General features: G+C 44.9%; 1 pseudogene across 1 annotated transcript; it reads right to left on the bottom strand.

Moving 5' to 3' along the window:
* Window positions 1-76: 76 nt before the first annotated feature.
* On the bottom strand, window positions 77-17,368 carry LOC147962299 (disease resistance protein Pik-2-like; annotated as a pseudogene). The gene is made up of 3 exons (XR_015610460.1): window positions 16,160-17,368; window positions 14,555-15,187; window positions 77-2,083 (listed from the first exon to the last, which is right to left on the bottom strand). The product of XR_015610460.1 is annotated as a disease resistance protein Pik-2-like (transcript).

The following is a 17,368-nucleotide window of genomic DNA, read 5'->3' as shown; positions in this document are numbered from 1 at the left end:
GTGCTGGCACACCGTAACAGGCTTGTTGCCAGCATCAAATTGACGACAGTCCACAACTCAGTTTTAATAAAGACCGTCAGAAAATCCAGCTGCCCGTAAAGAGTGCACATAGGTAGTATATTTTTACAAAAATACATGTTTATTGCTAATAAGCACACAAGCAATGTGGAAAACAAGTACACAAAGAAATGATGGATTACACGAAAAAAACAAATGATGGATTGCAAAGGCTGGATATCCAGCTAACTAGTGATAGCTGGAAAAATGGAACTCTTCAAGTTGATGCGGATAGTTTCTCCAACTTCACGGCAGGACTATTTGGGTGAGTAGCAAGATGTCTCTCAAACTCTATCCTGAATTGCTCATCATTTGTACCCTTGAGCAAGACTTCCTTTAGTTCAGACAGATTATTCAGGCTGGCAAGCTGACATGATCCACTTGAGTAGTCAATCTCGAGCAGCTCAAGATTTTTCATCGACTTTGATCCAAAGGATACTTGTAAATTGCTGGATCTGCAACCAATCTCAAGGATCTTCACTTTTTTGAAGGTGTCCAGCTGCTCCCGGCACATCTCGGCATAAAAATGGAGCCTGCTATCCGGAAGCTGCTTCACACGAAGGCGTAGAATGCACAAGTTTGGTAGCATGGCAAGGGACTCAATGTCAGTCTTCTCTAAAGAGTCCATCTCCACATCCAACTTCTTGAGCTTGCTAAGTTGGCCCTCAAGTAGAGGTAACTTGTCTTGTAGCCCATGCAGTTTAAGACTCTGTAGGTTCTCCCAAGGCAGGGAGATGCCATCCAAGGAACGTTGATTTCCCTCTGCAAGCCGCACTAACAAGGATTCCAAATGCACGTGACCTGAGATTGCAGAGAAGAAGTCCTCGCTGTTATGCCTATTGATGCTAGACACACCAAGCTTGCGCAATTGAGTGAGTTTCTTGAGCTCTTTCACAAATGCTTTTCCCCCAGAAGCAATGACATTGACAACACCAAGTGTATGCAGGGCTGTCAATTTTCCAATCCCTCTAGGAACCTCAACACCATGTAGGGCACGACGTCTGCGCAACTCTAGCAAGCTGCGGGATGGGGCAGGTGATGTCAATGCTGAGATGGTAGTGCCAGCTCGGATATACTGCAGCTTCTGTAACTTCCCGATGTTCTTTGGCAGTCTGGCTATGGAGGTGTGCCTCACATCCAGAGTCTGGAGCTGCCTAAGCTCACCCAGTGAACTAGGCAGATGGGAGATCTCACTACATCCTCGTAAGGAGAGAAACTTGAGGCGGCGCAGCCGCTTCACCATCTCAATAAGATATTAATCCTTTAAACCTGATGCATCCTCCAGATCAAGAACTCGAAGCAACCTCATACTTTTGGAGATGAAGAATGATTCCCACTTTCCAAACACTGTGAGCGACCGTAACCGTGAGAAGTCAATGCTATCGAATACAATTATGTCTCTGACCCAATTCTTCAATACGATAAGGTGATGCCCTTTGCGTTCGGTGGTCAGGACACAATTGGGCCCAAGTTCAAAGACAATGTTCTCTTCCATTCTTCGCGAGACGATGTACTCGCGGATGAAGCCATTGGCCTGGCACATCACTATCCTTGTGTCACTGAATGCAGGGGTGACTAACTGTGGCATCTGCTGGATTATGCTTAGATCAAGGAGCTTGGAGAAGAAGCTCTCCCCTTTATCCACCGCAGATTCTTCATCACTATCTCTAGAGTAACCTTCTGCAATCCACCTCCTTACTAGTCGCCTTCGCCGGATGCCGTGGCCTCGAGGAAAAATTGATAGATAGAAGATACATGGCTTAATTGAATCCGGGCAAGTACGGAAGTAAGAATACATCCAATCGAATAGGCCCTGTAGGCTGGCATACTCTGGATTGTTCTCTAGAGTGTGCATAAACTTGCTATTTAACAAACGCACATTATCCATCAATGTTACCGTCTGTGTGGCCAATAATGCAGCTATTGAAACTATCACTTTGGGAAGACCTCCACACTTCATAATCAGTTCTTCTAGCTCGTCACTTTTGTGACCATTTAAAGCGGATTTGGGATTCTTCCTCTCTACCTGTTGTTCCAAAGACATAGAAGTAATTAAATTCAGTTAATTAACATGGTAAGCATCAATTAGATTCAGATTTTTCGGTTACAGGATATAGACCAAGTAATCTTCCCCGAGTAATCTTCTAGCTCATCACTCTTGTAAATGTACATGGCGGGGGAGTCCCCGCTAGGGCGCCGCACCCGCAGTGGTGCCTTGACCATCCCCGAGGAAGGCCGCAGCGGTCGCATGCGCCGCGTCCGGTCGAAAACCGAGTTGGAGCCTCCCCTGCTCCCGGTGAGGCCGGAGCACCTCGCGATGGCCGCCGCCGCCGAGATGGCCATGAGGTGGGCGAGGGAGGACTACGTCCGCGAGCAGGTGGCTCGCCAGCACCGCGCCCTCGAGGAACTCAAGGCGCGCCACCCCCGCCCCGTCCGCGAGGTGGACGGCGTCCTCTACCTCGACAGCGATGAGGAGGAGGCCGGGCCATCCCGCGTCGGCGACCCTGGACAGGGCTGCGGCAAGGACGGCGGCGGGTGGCGGGGCGAGGACGACGGCGGCGACGACGACGACGACGACGACGATGGCGGAGACTACACCGACTTCTACAAGCGCCTAGGCATGTAGAAGTCAGACGGCGGCGAGGCGCGGCGAGGGCGGCGTAGCTAGGCCGTGTTTGTTTTTTTTATTTTATTTTATACAAATTTGAATGAATGTCACCGAGTTTGGATGAATTTCGACGAGTTTGTGCCAAAAAAACGCCGAATTCGTTTAGTCCTGGGGCCGACCTGGGGCGACGACCGGGAACGCAGTCGCCCCACGTTGAAAATCTCGCCGGTTCGCCCTAGGACGCGTTTTTTCGGCGTTTGGAGGGCCGAACGGCTGGAGATGCTCTCACGATCTCATCCGCAGCCGCCTCCTCTCTCTCGCACCGTTTCTCTCCTCCGTCTCCCCGCCTCTTCGCCGCTGCCAACTTCCTCACGTTGGCGCACGGCTGCTACCCCCCTCCCTGTGCCGTGCCTCTTTCATCCCATTGCGCTCCACACGTCACGGCAAACCAAGAGCAATCAAATTTGAGGAGGATCGGAGCGATCTGTAGCCGTCGACGCTAGCTCTGGTGATTGACGACGCGGTTGAGCTCCAAGTGCACTGCTCTTCTGTCCCGCCCACATCATGGTATGCATCCTCTGCCTTTCTTATCCCAAGGTTCGATCCTGCCCCTTCCTCAGAATCCCACACTTTTTCTTTCAGTTGGGCAATGCACTCTAGGTGTTTGATGGATTGTTCACTTGCTGGGGCTTCAAGGTAACGGAAGGCATTTATCTCAGGAATGGTTGACTATTTTTGGTCATTCCACTCGCCAACTCTTGCACACACGACTACATATTTTAGGGTTAGCCAATCCACTTTTCCTGCTCTGTTTTTACTGCAATAAAATATGTACTGTTTACTATAGTCATCTGGAATTCTGGATAAGCTAGAGTAGATTACCCGTCCCGTGTTTTCCATCCGAGAGGAAACTCTAGTGAATCATCTCGTGTTAACATTTTGATACTCCGGGTAAGGATGGGCCATGTGAGTCGTTGCCGGACTAATTCTCTGCCTCGACATGACATGTGTGTCCAACGGAAAACTGAAGGAAAAGGAAATGCAGCAGAGGGCCATTCTTCTGGCAGTGCGCGGCATAACATTGATGCAAGTCAACTAACGGAGCAAGCAGCAAACTTGAGCGCAAGAATGAGAAAAATGATTTCCCCTTCTTCTAACTTCAACTGCAAGAGGAGGCAAGGTCAATTTAACACAATTGAAATGAAGGAAAGTTGAAGGTAATTAATTCAGACATCTTTCTAGTGGTGTAATCCAGCGACCTCGTTTCTGCTGGCATACTATAACAGGCTTTTGTTGCCAGCAGCACGTCAACCAGGGCTCACAGTTACTAAAGGTAAGCAGAAATTGAACTACTGGTAGAACAGTGCACGTAGTATATTTTGACAAAAAAACGTGTTTATGACCAATAATCGCACAAGCAATGTGGAAAACAAAAACATGTGTATGGCCAATAAGGACACAAGCAATGTGTGAAACAAGTATACAAACAAACGAGGGCTTGCAAAGGCTGGATCCTGTTACTATTGAAAAGTGGGGAAAAAAGAGGATAAAACAGAGAGAAGAGAATGGCTCTTCAAGACAATTGTGGTAGTTCCTCCAGCTTCACGGAAGGTCTCTTAGGATGACTGGCAAGCTGGCTAGCAAACTGTGTCCGGAATGCTTCATCATTGGTACCCTTGAGCAAGACTTCCTTGAGTTCAGTTTGATAATTCAGGCCGGTAAGCTTATATGTTGCATTCGAACAGTCAATCTTGAGCAGCTCAATATTGTTCATCGATTTTGATCCAAAGATTACATGCAACTCGCTGGAGCTGCAACCAATCTCAAGGATCTTCACCTTTTCGAAGGTGGCCAACTCCTCTGCATACATCTCTGCGTAAAAATGGAGCTTGCCATCCTGAGGCTGCTTCACAAGAAGACGTAGAATGCACAGGTTAGGTAGCTTGGCAAGGAACTCAATGTCAGTTTTCTCCAAAGTGGTCATCTCCACATCCAACTTCCTGAGCTTGCTAAGTTGGTTCCATGGTAGAGGTAACTTTTCTTGAAGACCATACAGTTTAAGACTCTGTAGGTTTTTGCATGGCAGGGGGATGCCATCCAAGGAGCCTTGATTGTCCATGGCAAACCGCACTAACAAGGATTCCAAATGCACATGACCTGAGATTGCAGAGAAGAAGTCTTTGCTGTTCTGGCTATTGATACCAGACACACCAAGCTTGCGCAATTGGGTGAGTTTCTGGAGCTCTTCCACAATGGCTTTTCCCCGAGAAGCACTGACATTGACAACACCTAGAGTGTGCAGTGCTGTCAGGTTTCCAATCCCTTTAGGCACCTAAACACCAAGAAGGCCACGACGTCTGCGGAACTTTAGCAAGCTGCTGGATGGGGCAGGTGGTGTCAATGCTGAGACGGTGGTGCCAGCTCGGATATACTGCAGCTTCTCTAATTTCACGATTTTCTTTGGCAGTCTGACTATGGAGGTGTGTCTTAGATCCAGAGTCTGGAGCTGCCTAAGATTACCCAGTGAACTTGGCAGATGGGAGACCCCACTACATCCTCGTAAGGAAAGAAACTTCAGGCGACACAGCCGCTTCACCATCTCAATTAGATGTTCATCCTGTAAACCCAATGCATCCTCCAGATCAAGAACCCGAAGCAACCTCATACTTTTAGAGATGAAGAATGATTCCCAGTTTCCAAACACTGTGAGCGACCGTAGCCGCGAGAAGTCAATGCTCTCAAATACAATTCTATCTCTGTCCCAACTATTCAATATGATAAGGTGACGTCCTGTGCGTTGGGTGCTCAGGACACAATTGGGCCCAAGTTCAAAGACAAGGTTCTCTTCCATTCTTCGTGAGACGATGTAATCACGGATAAACCCATTGACCTGACGTGAGACTAGCTTTGTAGATATATCACTACTACTGAATTCACTGGTGGCTGACCATGGTATCTCCTCAATTATGCTCAGATCAAGGAGCTTGGAGAAGAAGCTCTCCCCTTTATTTACTGCAGATTCTTCATCGCTGTCTCTGGAGTAACCTTCTGCAATCCACCTCCTTATTAACCGCCTTCTTTGGATGCTGCGGCCAGGAGGAAAAACTGATAGGTAGAAGATACATGGCTTAAGTACATCCGGGAAAGTACTGAAGTACGAATGCATCCAATCAAATAAGCCTCGCAGACTATCATACTCGGGATTAGTCTCCAGATGTTGCATAAATTTGTGATTCAACGAGCGTACATTATCCATCAGTGTTTCACTCTCTCTGGCCAATAAGGCAGCTATAGAAACTATCACCCTGGGAATACCTCCACACTTCAAAATAAGTTCTTCTAGCTCCGCATCTTTGTGCTGATTTAAAGGGGACGATGGATTCTTCCTGTGTACCTATGGTCCAAGCAGTTTAACAAATTAATCATAATAAATCAATATGTTATAAACGTGAGTTGTGTTCTGCTGTTTCGACACATACTGTATGGTACACATGCAGTCACCAGTAATGAATATTTGCAAAAGTAAAATTGAAATAGTTCCCCTTGGAACAACCATAGGGGAGGCCTTACCACTCTTAACACATGGGGCCCACAAGGGTCTTCGGTCTGCCTTTTGGTGACAGCCTTCATGTATGAGTCAACATACCTAGTCTATTTATTGATAATTTTTACGCGGCCGCCATAGAACCGTATTGATGATCCAATGTGGAGCCCCGGAAGTTGCTTCTCCAACACCCCGCCCACCATCGTTATTCATGAACTTAATCATAATGCTGCTCCCTGTGAGGATTGAGTAATCCACCCCCCCTCCCCCCCCCCTCTGGACAACGGCTTGGTTGTAGTAGGCACGTGACAGTTTCACTCCATGTGCTTCAATGTATAGAACATATGAGCTGTCCTACATGATTATTACATCTCTGGAATTATTGCATTGATCTTTTGTCATGTGTTAAGTAATTACTGTATGGTATTGTTATCATGGTTGCATAGATTATTTATGGATGCATATTTCTCTCCTTTTTGTTAGTCTGAGTAATGGCCAGTTTAGATGAACAAATAAACGAGTAAGCTGTGTGCATCAGATGTAGTAGGCCCCTAATCAGGAAGTATCGCCAGTGACAAAAAAAATGAAAATATATTTGACAGGTTTGCCTCACCCGGGGTAAAAAGATTACGTAATTCATTTCTATAGTGGTTATGTCTTCAATTGTATGTCAACTTGATATATGCAATCAACAACAACAACAAAAAAGCCTTTAGACTAAAGGTGAAACCCATAAGATCTCACGACTATTCGGCTCTGGCACATGGATAGCAAGCTTCCACGCACCCCTGTCCATAGCTAGTTCTTTGGAGATACTCCAATCTTTTAGGTCTCTCTTAACAGACTCCTCCCATGTCAAATTCGGTCTACCCCGGCCTCTCTTAACATTCTCCGCACGCTTTAGCCGTCCGCTATGCACTGGAGCTTCTGGAAGCCTGTGCTGGATATGCCCAAACCATCTCAAACGATGTTGGACAAGCTTCTCTTTAATTGGTGCTACCCCAACTCTATCTCGTATATCATCATTCCAGACTCTATACTTTCTCGTGTGGCCACACATCCATCTCAACATACGCATCTCCGCTACACCTAACTGTTGAACATGTCGCCTTTTACTCGGCCAACACTCACTGCCATACAACATTGCGGGTCGAACAGTCGTCCTGTAGAGCTTGCCTTTTAGTTTTTGTGGCACTCTCTTGTCCTAGAGAATGCCAGAAGCTTGGCGCCACTTCATCCATCCGGTTTTGATTCGATGGTTCACATCTTCATCAATACCCCCATCCTCTTGCAGCATTGAATCCAAATATCGAAAGGTGTCCTTCTGAGGTATCACCTGCCCATCAAGGCTAACCTCCTCCTCCTCACACCTAGTAGTACCGAAATCGCACATCATGTACTTGATCTTAGTTCTACTAAGCCTAAACCTTTTCGATTTCAAGGTTTGTCTCCATAACTCTAACTTCCTATTTACACCCGTCAGACTATCGTCAACTAGCACCACATCATCCGCAAAGAACATACACCGTGGGATATCTCCTTGTATATCCCTTGTGACCTCGTCCATTACCAAGTCAAAGAGATAAGGGCTCAAAGCTGGCCCCTGATGTAGTCCTATCTTAATCGGGAAGTCATCAGTGTCGACATCACTTGTTCGAACACTTGTCACAACATTATCGTACATATCCTTGATGAGGGTAATGTACTTTACTGGGACTTTGTGTTTGACATTCCTCGTTATCTTATCATAGGCCTTCTCCAAGTCAATGAGCACCATATGCAAATCCTTCTTTTGCTCCTTGTATCTCTCCATAGTTGTCGTACCAAGAAAATGGCTTCCATGGTCGACCTCCCAGGCATGAAAGCAAACTGATTTTTGGTCACGCTTGTCATTCTCCTTAAGCGGTGCTCAATGATGCTCTCCCATAGCTTCATTGTATGGCTCATCAACTTAATTCCATGATAATTAGTACAACTCTGAATATCCCCCTTGTTCTTGAAGATTGGTACTAATATACTCTGTCTCCATTCTTCTGGCATCTTGTTTGCCCGAAAAATGAGGTTCAAAATCTTGGTTAGCCATACTATCGCTATGTCCCCGAGGCCTTTCCACACCTCAACGGGGATACAATCAGGGCACATCGCCTTGCCTCCTTTCATCCTTTTTAAAGCCTCCTTGACCTCAGACTCCTGGATTCTCCGCGCAAAACGCATGCTAGTCTCATCAAAGGAGTCGTACAGTTCAATGGCAGAACTCTCATTCTCCCCATTGAACAACTTGTCGAAGTACTCTCGTCATCTATGCTTAATCTCCTCGTCCTTCACCAAGAGCTGACCTGCTCCGTCCTTGATGCATTTGACTTGTCCAATATCCCTCGTCTTCCTCTCTCGGATCTTGGCCATCTTATAGATGTCCATTTCGCCTTCTTTCATGCCTAACCGTTGGTAGAGGTCCTCATATGCCTGACCCCTTGCTTCACTGACAGCTCGCTTTGCGGCCTTCTTCGCCATTGTACTTCTCTATGTTGTCTGCACTCCTATCCAGGTATAGCCGTCTGAAACAATCTTTCTTTGCCAACGTGATATATGCAATGTTTTGTTTTATTCCTTAATACCCAGTTTTGATAACTTTGGGTAGAGTATTAACCACTCGGTTTAATAGTGTGATCTAGTAGATTTATGAATGTACTGCATATATAAATTGGTCTCAACCTATGCTTATCATGACATATATTTGGTTGCCGAATTCATATATCTATGCTTGTAGTTATATGGCATCATTTCCATGAGAGATGTTACTAGTGAACCTGCGAACATGTTCAAATTTCCTTGATAAGAAAACCCCCAAAATCTCATAAACTTGCACTTTTATTTTGAGTTATCATTTATTCTAGAAATACAAAATAATTTATCTATCATTATGTAATCATTATGCAACTAGAAAGACAAGCCTGACTTGAACAACCACACTAGATTTGGTGGGGATACAAGTAGGTTCTCTAATTCATTTCGGTGTTGTTGCAAGGAGAGAGTTCCTTGCCATTGCCTCCTAGGTTTGATAAAAGTTGGGTTGTCGATCAAGAAAGAACTTACCACCGTCTATAAACATCTGCATCAGGAATCTCAGTACAAGGTCACATCAGATGGGCAGGCACGACCCAATGCTTCCCTCGTGTAGCTCCGCCACTAATCCTGTGTTAATCATGTCTTGTGTCTCATCAATTTTGCTGGAGTAAATACACCATCATATACTGGACCGTGGTCGCGTTTGCTAAACCTAAGGTACCTGAATTTTTTTATAGCGGCAGTTCTACTTTGCATGAGGATGAAGCTGGGGACAACGTGAATAGCGACAGTGATGAGTGTCGACCATGGCGAGACTAATCAATGAAGTTGCCGGAGATGGGGATGATGCTGCGAGTGGCAACAAACTCGACGAAGCAGATTGACGGGTGCGGTTCCGGAAGGGGGGGGGGGTAGAGGGATAACTTTTCTATTTAGCTCTTGTAAAAAGGCCTATAGTGAAAAAAGGCATGCCTAGGCAGGAGGCCTAAAGTGCGCCTAGTCTCTAGGTGATGGAAAAATGCCTAACTTGATTTCCCCTCGATGTGCGCATAATTGCACATTGGTCAGAAAAATGCAAGATGGTGGCAAAACGCACATATAAGTCCTAACACTTTTTTTAACTATGAAAAATGCAATTAAACAATATTGAATTCGTTAAAGTATTCTTTATGAAAAAAGTCACATCTAATTAATACTTCCTCTGTTCACAAATGCATGACGTTTTGAATATTTCAATATAGACTATATACAGACTGAAATAAATGAACAATCACTTGAAATGCGTCTATATAAATTCGATTAGGATTTTTTTAGAACATCTTACATTTGTGAACTGGAGGACTATATTTTTAATAGTATATTGTCCGCATCATTTCTACAAATAATTCAAAAGTTAAGGCGAAAGAGCTCAAACGCTATGGATGTGGATTTTGATTATTTTTAAAACCACTCCTAAACCAAAAACAAACGTTTTCATGACAACTTCGTCTCGTCCACATGTAAAGTTTACTTCAACTGCGCGTGAACTTTATTTTTTACCCAAAAAGGATTCCCCATTATATATATAAAGCACTAATCACAGAGCCAACCGAAACAAAACACACCGATACGAATACAGGCCACCAACCACAACCACCCAAGGCATGATACAAAGACGCTGAGAACAACCCCACGCTATCCTAGACAACTCCAAAACTACAACAGGTGAAACAATAAACATCACTAGGAGTCGCTAGGATCCTCAACCGTGGACAAGCCATGAAGAAGAGAAGAAGCCAAGCATGACGATCCATGGGCCCCAAGCGGTGCCTTCAAGAAGGGAGCGACACCAGAGCGCCGCCACCACCCAATCCGCAGATCCGGGTTTCCCTTGGAGCACCACGGCGACGGTGAGTACATGTGATGACACCTTCAAGAAGCGATCGGTGATAGAACGCCGTCGTTGCCGGCCTGACTTGTCAGAACGGGTTTCAGGCCGGTTGGCACTCTCCATCATGGAAAGATGCACAGTCGACCACACCACCACCATCGTATATGATGTCACCCCCTAGCCACCACGACGTCCACATGACCATGGTCACCAGACAGCGCCTGAGCCGTGTGCTCCACCCCAAAGTGTCGCGGCTCCCACCAGCAAGGTCGTCACCCCAGCATCCATGGCATCCACCCGATCCCCACCCTAAGCGCGCAACCAAGACGATAGAGGAGATGATCGGGAAGGTCCCCCCCCCCCCAAGGTAAATGTCCGGCCAGATCTGACCTACACCACCATGCCTTGTCCCAAAGGCGAACTCCTTGGAGGTGTGGCGCCATCATATGGGAGTCAAGGATGCCGCCATGGCCACCCCTGGCACCGGAGCATCCCTAAACGGTGGATAGAGCTGCGAAAATTATAGCCCCTCGGCGTCTCCTGCATGAATCCAACTTAGGGATGGAGGGAAACCACCTCATGAGCCGCTCATCGTCGGGACGACACCAAAGATGCCCAGCTGCCGCAATGACACGACCCAGACTACCACCATTGGCCACCAACACGCCGCGGGAGCCCACATCCATGTCGGGACCCCGAGGGCCAACTCCGAGCTGCCTGCCGACGGACAGGGGCCAAATCCGAGCCGATCTGGCTGGTAACTACCGCACCAGCAGCAGCCAGAGCCACGACTCCGCAGGTCGTAGTTCACCCCCATGCGACATGTCGCCCAATGCCCGTCAGGTCTAGATCCTCGCCAGGGCCGTGCTTCGCTACAGCCACCACGGGCACGCGCCCCTCACCGACACTACGAAGCCCTCGTGCCGGCCTTGGAGCAGAGCCTCCCCGGCCACGCCCCCCCCCCCCCCCGCGCCGTCGCCACCATGGTCCACTGCCGCCGCTGCACCCGACGTCCCTGCAGCACCCCATCTAGAAGACGCCTACCCACACCCGCATGCATCCAGCGAGGGAGAGAGAAGTCCCCGCCGCCGCAGGCCTGAACAGGCTTCGCCCGGCCTAGCCCATGGCAACAGCGAGGGGGTGGAGGAGATGGGAGGGAGGAGTCCTGGTGGCAGCTAGGGTTACCTCTCCATCGCTCGCGAGAGGGGAACCCTACTTCATGAAGTTTACTTTTGCAAAGTGGCTATAGTCGCATGTTCATTTTGCTGAAATACACAACCACGACAGTCCGCTTGCTCATCCTAGGAAACTCAGTTATTCATCTAGGAAGTTTGAATATTTCATTTCGCAGTTTGAACTAAACAAATGATATATTTTTAATTTTTAAACTGCTCTTATACCTGAATTTTATAGTATAACATTTACCAAAAAGAAGTTACAGCTAGTCAATAACTTTGTAATGGTATAAGCGTTCCTTCATTCTATTGAATGTTATGATAAATAAAATATCTAATGTTGCTTTATGTGGATTTTAGTATTTTTGAAAGTGACCCAAAAACGTACAATTTTTGGAAAAAAAACTGTACGAAAAGGTTGAAGCTAATCAATATATTTTTAATGTTCGTTAGTTTGTTCCATTCTGATGCCTGATTTGATGGTTTTGATAACAAAAACAATGTCGTTCTATGTGTATTTTAGTATTTTAAAACTGCTCCTAAACAGTAAATTTTTAAAAAAAGTGTTGTATATGAAAAGGTTGTGTCCAATCCATATCTTCCCCAGGGTAGATTGTCAACATTCTAACTCATGGTTTCGAAGTTAAAGAAAAAATTCATTATGAAAACCGAGAAATATAATAGAAGTTCGCGTATTTACTTATGAAAGTTCAAAGTGGTTGGAGTGCAGTTCGAGTGTTAAGCATGTGAGTTAACATGGACAGACACTACAGCAAAATAGTCTGCAAGAGAAGTTTATATATATATATAGTCGTCCTCTAGTATGTCTCAACATTCTAGGCCAAATGATGTGTGGCGGCGCTCTTTTTAAGACATGTAAGGGTGCGTCACACACTTGCAACTTAAAAATATAAATATACTATGGAAACTGGGATAGGGGTGCAATTTGAGACAATATAACATGGCATGTTCTACTTTTGGCACAGCCCATTATAAACTTACCCTACAATGTTCTTGTTATACCAACAGCTGTATCTCTTGAGATCCAACCAGTGGTTGGATGGTTAGGAGGGTGTGTGGTACACCTAGCCCACCAAATTATCAAATCCCAGATGGGCGTCTGTGGTGATTTCATCAATCTTGGTGCTCCGAAAACTTTGACCTGGTCTTTGGTAAGCGTTGTGTGAGTTCGTGTATGTGGTGGTGCAAGTGTGTGGGCGCGCGCGTCCACATTGTAATTTTGTGTTTCACAAAAGAAAGAAAAAAACTGCCATATCTCCTTAAGAAGATAACTGATTAAAGTTTTTCTGTGCTACCTTAGAATCGGTGACCAAATTATACTCATGCCAGATTGACGTGCTCTATAACCGAACAACATTGTAATTTCTTTTGTCAGTACAATTGCTGGTCAAATTGTATTGGATCAACATTATCATAAGAAGCAACGTTTAATTTGTTGCTGTTTGCAGATAATGGAGGACTGAACATTATGGAAATGTTCTGCAGCAAGTGAAGAGAATACATTTTTCAATCAAGCAATCAATATACAAGGTGTGTGATTTATCCAGGGCCCAACGTTTTCCTCACAATGATAGTTGAGAACAATGTTGTCATCATCTGAATTACCCATGAGTTGCGCTATCTCTTGACAGCTGAATTAGAATTCTTTGTTGAGTCATCCTCACTTCTGTATAGTATGTATTGAACAGAAGATTACTAGTGACGACAAGCATAACCAGTAAATCTTAGTCTTTTCCAGGAATCTTATTTCTATATAGCAGAAACACATATAATGATGGAAACAATAAATTCTTGGGGGCATCAAACATATGTTGTTTATCTAAATAATCTAGCTCCACATCTTTTTATTTCCCATCCCCTTTTTCTGTTGCTTATGTGTTTTGATCACAGGATTCAGAGGACAAAATTAATTATTGGGACAGGGTATAATAGGTTTCGTAAGGGAAATATTTAGAATAAGGATGTGCAAGGGAAGTCTTGTGATTGTTGTATAAGCAATATCTATAGAAGCTGTGGAAGTTGGGGAGCTCATGTCCTAAACTAGCTATAGAGCTTGAAGATAAATTTCAACTTGATGGTTTGCATTTATGACCTGTTTTGTGACATGTGATGGTGCGAAACATTTATTAGTTTTTGTTAATTATGGGAATATGATGATTGCAAATGCAATCGATGACCTTGAATGATGGGTTCATATAACGATCTTTTTCGTCAATTTGCATATGTGGCCGTGGCACTGATAAAATAATCGACAACGAAATAGTGAAGCACAAAACCACAGCTATGTTTTTCGATATGCAGATGAAATGTTTCAATGTCAGTAGAGACGTGATATGAGCAGGTCTAGCATAGTTACATGTATAGACATGACTCTGAACGTATGTTATATAGTGTCACATGCCATGAGTGCGTCTACATGTTTTGAGAAAGTCTGTCACTTAGCAAGTGTGTGTACATGCTTTGAGATGGTCCGTGGGGATATGCTCCAAGGAAGCTTTACCAAAATGGCTCTACCGTTGCCTATAGATGAAATAACACATCTCTAGCTATGAAACAACATGTCTCAATTGGCAGGTTTTGTTGTAGTGAAAGCAAACTCCTACATGGAGTGTTAAGATTGCGAGTTGTGAAAAAATGCATTCAAGACTGGATAGATAGTATAGCTGCCAAAAAACAAAAGCTAACTTTATATTATGACTTGTAAGAAAACACACCTCTTTCCTGAAGAGATCCATGGCTGCAGCAGCTTCTAGACCTTTGATATTGAAGACTTGCTCTTTGTTAGTTGTGCAATATGTGGCAACACTTGCTTCAGTTGTAATGACAATGATAACACTTGTAGAAGGTCTTGATACTAAGGCAGCATCTATTAAGTCCCATTCTTCTTTGGACTGAAGACCATCAATAACCACGAAGCAATGATATTGGCTCAGGAGCTCGCGGCACTCTTTAATTGGGTCTCTTTCCAAATAATAGCTTTCTGACTTATAAACTGAAAGTAAACATCTTGAAAAATCCCTTAAATTGAATGGATGTGATACATCCACCCAATTGTACATGTTAAATTGGTTGTCGCGAAGCATTCTTTCATTGTATAAGTTTCTAACAAGAGCAGATTTCCCAATGCCAGCTATCCCCCAAACAGAAATAACTGGAGAATTGTTGAGACCTGCCCGAGCTGTATCATTGCGAAGTTCATTCATTTGTAACCCGCGTCCAATAAGGGGATGATTTTCCATCCAATCGCTGACCGCTTTCTTATTGGAGGAGGGAATTTTTTCCAAGAATGAATTTGGACTCACTTCACACACATTGTGTTTCTCTTTGTCTCCATAGCGTTGAGCACCCTGCAGGTGAGGAGACATGTCGTTACTAACAAGCAAGAGGCAAGATGCCTAAAGAGCTTGAAGTACTAATTTCCTTGGCTATGTATCCTCACAGGAAAAAAAGAAAGCAGTCTATGCATTCGCGAATAAAAGCATGCAATCTTGCTAGAATTAAATGGCTGTAGAACTCAGGTGAAACATGTTAACTAAGGATGTGTTAAATTTTTTATTTGAACATAATTGTCTGTAAAATGGAAGTTCAGGTGATTAAACGCTAATTTACATTCTTAAATCTTAATAAAGAGAGAGCTTTATTGTGGCCTGTGTCTCATGTTAATCCTAACAATTGCTTGTTTTTGGAAAGTAGATCAAACAATTGGGATATTGGCTGGCTCACTGTGGGGAGACTGCCACATTAACTAGCTAGTAAAACACTTCTTACTTGAAATCTCCATTACCATTGTGTGATTGATACTAATACCGTTATGAAAATTTGTGGTTGTTAAATTCAATACCAGCACAAAATAAGTAAATAGTCCATCATTAAAACGTCGCGTCCTCCAAATTAATTCAATGTTGATGCGATAATTAATGTCTATATGCTCAAGTGATCCAGAATTTAGCTACACTCAAGCATGCAGAGATTTCTCTAGTACTGATTTACCTAAAATAATCATGTGTAGTGGAGGTTCTGATGTTTTAATTCGCTAATCTTTAGGTCAAAATGGAACTAGCTAATCTTACTAGTACTAACTTTATCTACCAGATTTGTCATAAAAAAAACTTGATCTACCAAATGAAAGTTCTGTCGTAGATTTGACTTCAGTTTATATATGAACGCTTATTTCCACAAAGTCACCTATAAATAAAAATGATCAAAGGTAGTTACTTGTGATCGTATTGAAAGTAACCTCCAAGCTGAATATAACAAACTTGAAAGTTTAATAAGATTTTCGAAACATAATTGATGATGTTTGGTGATTAATTTAGTACCTTCTTAAAGAATGCACAAACAGAGTGCTCAGGTGAGAACTGCTTCAGCTCCAGTGATTGATAAGTGTTCCCGACGCACAAGCTTGCAATCTCGAACTGTGGCGTGGACATGATGATCCTGCTGCCATTCTTCCTGTCAGGAAGGAACGTCCGGACCGCATCCCAGTCCACCATGTGGTTCAGGTTCTCCAGGACGACAAGGTAAGTCTTGGTGTTGACTTCTTCCAAAAAATTCTTGAGGAGATCTTCTTCTCTGGCCTCCATTTTCCTGAGGACATATACACCCACGTCTGTACCCTCGATTTCTTCGCGTGAAGCATTTGTGGCGTAGACCTGAGCCATGAAGCGCCGCACAAACTCGTGGGGGCTGAAAGGGTGCATGAGCTTGACCCAGGCGCGGCACATGAAGTTCCGGCAGATCTGTGGATCATTGTACGCCTTCCTGATGATGGCAGTTGCCCCGAAATTGCCGCCTGTCCCCCACACAGAGATCACCTCAAGTTGAAGGTCATTTTCCTTGTTGGTGATCAATTGGACGAGATCACCTGAGCATTGCTGCGTTTTCACGCCTTCCCTTGCCTTGACGAGCATGTCATCGACTGCTATTGAGTCAGCACCCCGGCTGGAAGCTTGTTGTTGCTGCATGACGAGCTTGGAGGTAGGCTCGTTGATATGGCTGTAGCGCGAGTAACACTCGCTCAACTCCTTGGCCCTGCCCTTGAGCTCCTCTATGTCCGCCACTGCCTGGTCCAACGGCAGTGGGCCTACCACGCACACTGGAAGCAAACGGCGCCAGAAGATTGGCTTGTCGTCCAAATGTACAACAAACTCCACGCAGTCTTCAAGGTCGTAGGCCAGTTCACGGACATGCTTCACCCAGGTCCTCACCAAATTGTTCACGGCCCTCTCGCCGTTGGCCACGTTAAGGAACGACTGCATCATCTCGAACTCCAAAGTTATGGTCACCAAGTCACGTTGTGCCTTCTGCCGGAGCTTGTTGTCCTCCTCGATCACCGACTGGGCCTTGGTCAGCGCCCCCGCCACCACCGTCCTCGACAACCCAACCGCCAGGTCTGCCATGGCTAGCTACTCTCTACTCTCCCCTCCCTCCTTGGTAGAAGAACACCAATGGAAGGTGGGTGTTTCTTCTTTAGATGGTGTGGTAGGTGTAGTCTGTGGATGCTTGAGTTGTGCGTCGACTCAAAGACC

This window comes from Triticum urartu, chromosome 7A, assembly GCF_056163025.1.
Source record: "Triticum urartu cultivar PI428250 chromosome 7A, HENAU_Tu73, whole genome shotgun sequence".
NCBI lineage: Eukaryota > Viridiplantae > Streptophyta > Magnoliopsida > Poales > Poaceae > Triticum > Triticum urartu.
Note: the sequence above shows the minus strand (reverse complement) of the source record. Positions and strands in the feature narration are given on the sequence as shown.